General features: G+C 36.3%; 1 long non-coding RNA gene across 1 annotated transcript; it reads left to right on the top strand.

Moving 5' to 3' along the window:
- Window positions 1-577: 577 nt before the first annotated feature.
- LOC126605483 (uncharacterized) lies at window positions 578-1435 on the top strand. Its single transcript, XR_007616964.1, has 2 exons — window positions 578-1029; window positions 1126-1435. It is a non-coding gene; the product is annotated as an uncharacterized LOC126605483 (long non-coding RNA).
- Window positions 1436-3526: the final 2091 nt, after the last annotated feature.

Here is a 3526-nt window from a genome sequence, read left to right as displayed (position 1 = left end):
GACGTGGTCGGGGCCCAAAGCGGACAATATCGTGCTACGACGGAGTCAAGCTCGGGATGCGGTGGGTGCCCGGGCCGAGATGTGACACACATTATTGTCAAGGTGTGAAAAATAAACATGACAAAAATAAAATAAAACTATAGAAAGAACTCAAATGAATAAGATTGCCATAGAAAACTAATAAAAACTAAAAATAAATAAACAAACAAACAAAAATTAAAAAAAAAAACAAATAAGAAATTATAAAATAGAAAAATAAAGAAAGAAAGGAAAACAGAGGCACCTGGATTCGAAGTGGTAACCTGGTGCAGGGAGAATATGCACTGGAAAAATAATGAAAAAGAAATGACCATCTCAGTGCTTTGGAGAGTCGAACCCGCAACCTGCCAGTTTGCTGGCACACACGAAACACGCACGGACAACAGTGATGAAGCCACACGTGCTGGTAGAAAACCTATTTAAGCTCTTCAGCATTCCATTGCTCATTTCCTCATTTTTCACACCCTAGCCGTTGAGAGGGAGAAACTTTTAGTTCTGATGGGAATACGGATGATACATCACATGCTTTTATACAAGTGGTAGAAAATTTTAATTTTTAAGTTATTAACATTTTAACACACATAATCCACAATTTATATAGGGATACGTGATATACCACCTCGTGTGATGGTCAAACTGAAAAATCTATCGTTAGGGTCTCCATCTCTCTCCAGCATTTCACCTCGAGCCCAGAGCCGTGAATACTCCTTATCTCTAACCTTCGTCCCATCTCTACTTTCTAGCCTTGCCACCATTGCCATTTTGTCCAAAATCGTATCTCATATTCAAACTACAACCTGCAACCCCCAAACTTCGGATTTTATTTATTCTGAAAAAAGACTCTGGACTCATCATGCATGTGAGTTGGGTTTGATGCAGATCCCATTCGTGGTTAGAAGAAGATCCGCAGAGACAGAATTGGCACGGGTGCACAAATCCAAAGGGAACCAAGTAGCAGACATCTCAAAATCCTCACGGTCAGAATTACAGGTATAAGCCTTAACGCCAAAAACTTAGTTTTCGATATACATCTGTTGAACATAGTCCTTGGATTTGTGATTCAATTTTTTGGTGCATGCATCCCAGATTTGTGCTAGGAGTTGAATCAGTTTCTCTACATCCAATGTGGTCGCGGTCCTATTTCCATTATACTCATGTATTTTTGTTTCTCTTTTGTATGCATGCTGCCCTGAATAAATGTGATGAATCTTGAGCTAAACGTTGCACCAAATGGATCATGCACCCTTCTGTGTTGCTTCGATCCCACCACCAAACTTGTATGTAATAATATTTTAAATAAAATGCAAGGGAGTGGTTGAGTGAGATGGGGTGAGATGGGGTGCCAAGCAATGCAAAAAGGGCTTCATCACCAACCCCACTCTGAGTATTTCTGGAACTCTGCATGTGCATGTTTCTGCATTGGATTAATTTCTGCACTTTTCGTTGATGATGAATGCTGCTGAATGCATAATTCAGTTGAATTTGCCCGCTCAGTGGATATCTAGGGCTAAATTGTCTCCAAATGCAACCTGCAAAGATCACATATTAAAAATCTAACTAGGATAAACCCAAAATAAAATACTGATTAACTAAAAAAATGACTACTTTTGTGTTTTTCAATTTTATTTATTTATTTTTATTTTTTTGTGATAAAGAATAAAAGCAAGAAAATGAAATGAATGGAAATAAAAAGAAAAGAGTTTCGAAAAATTGGGTTGCCTCCTAATTAACGTTTTAGTGAACGTCTATAGCTAGACGTAGAGGAACTGATGATCACGTTACTTGTCCTTTTAAAATCAACCACTCTTTTGCAGTATCATAGGACAATGGTAGGTAAGGATTGACTTGAATTGTGCATTTAAATTCATTGGTTGAATCTTTGATATCCACCCTTCCGTGTGAATGAATTTTTGTAAGCAAATAGGGACTTTTACAAATAGGTTGATGTCTGTGTCGAACTGACTTAAACCTTATATTTAACACCCATAATTTTTTTATTGGTCGAATTTCTTGACGAAGAATTGGGCTGCCATTAAGCTTCTTCTTTTTCTTGTAGATTTTAGCCTTCTTGCAGGACTCCACATGAATTTTCTCAAGTGTAAAGGGCTATGCGGTTGCACTGTCAGTTTCGAAGCTTTCCTGCAGCTGTGGGTTGCTTTGCAGCCTCTTGAAAGAGAATGTGTGACATATAGACTTGGGTAGCAATGGGATCTGTGGAAAGTTCAAGATCATCATATGATGTTTCCTTCCTTAGGTGTGAACAACAGGCAGATGGCTCCTCAGTTTCTACACCAAACTTAGATTTTGCTGTCCTCGAGCCAAACAAAAGAAAACACAAAGACTCAACAAAAACAAATTAATAGCTAACTTCCCAAAGTTTAATATTTAAGATAACACCAACCATGAGATAATTTTCAAGAAATAAGCAAGAATAGTTCAAGACATTATCCAAGAGTTAACCAAATTTGAATCGAACCAACCTAGAGTGTAGTGTGTGTAATAGCCATGTCAACGCAATTTCAAGCTTCTTAAAATCATCATTGTACATCTCGCCATATGCTTGCTTGTCCACCTAGCTCGCTATCAATATCACGTAATTTCTTGGATCAAAAAGTCTTTCACAAGGTTGTACTAATGTTAAGGTTTAAGTGGCTAAACAAGAAATGGAATGGAAAAACAAAGTCCAAAGAAATCGTAGAGCATTACAGAATTTCTTCACACAGGAGAGATCCAACTGTACTGTAAAGCATTTGCAGCATTTAGAACATAAGATCATCATTTTTTTATTTATATAAACCAGCCGTACTTTTTTATTTTTTTCCTCTGTTTTTTCCACGGCATAACAATTTTTTTTCAACCTTTTTTTTTTTCTCATTCACTATTTTGCTTCATTAACCAATAACCATGAACAATGTTGACCTCTCTTTGTTTTTTAATTGCTCTACAACTCCTTTAGAAGGGTAGGATAAATTTTATAAGGCTAGGTAAGGAATATTTAGGTTGAAGAACAAAAAGGCTTATATAAAGGCTCAATAGGGCTAACTAGGGAAAATAATCATAAGGGTTGGCTAGAAAGGCTCAAACGAAAGGAAAAAAAAATTGCCTATATCATTTCCAAGATTTTACATGAATTGATGAATGCAATGAAAGGTATAAAGCAAGTTCTAGAGATACATGTACAAACGAGATCATACGCACAAGAATAATGAGATTGATGCATAATGGTTCAATCCATAATAGGCTCAAAAGCTCACAAGGATTACATAAGCTCACTCAATTCACATATGAAGCGTTAAATCATGCTCTAGTTTCACACCAACGCTATGTGCATTTGTTTTTCCAAGTCATGATCATAAGAAAAAATAGTTTAAACAAAGATAATGTAAAGAACTAATGCCAAGCATAAATTTCTTGAAAGTTATGAGAAAATTAAGACATAATCTCATAATTGAATTGGAAAGTAGCCAATAAAAACAAGGCTCAAAGA

Source organism: Malus sylvestris, chromosome 15, assembly GCF_916048215.2.
Source record: "Malus sylvestris chromosome 15, drMalSylv7.2, whole genome shotgun sequence".
NCBI classification, from domain to species: Eukaryota; Viridiplantae; Streptophyta; class Magnoliopsida; order Rosales; family Rosaceae; genus Malus; species Malus sylvestris.
Note: the sequence above shows the minus strand (reverse complement) of the source record. Positions and strands in the feature narration are given on the sequence as shown.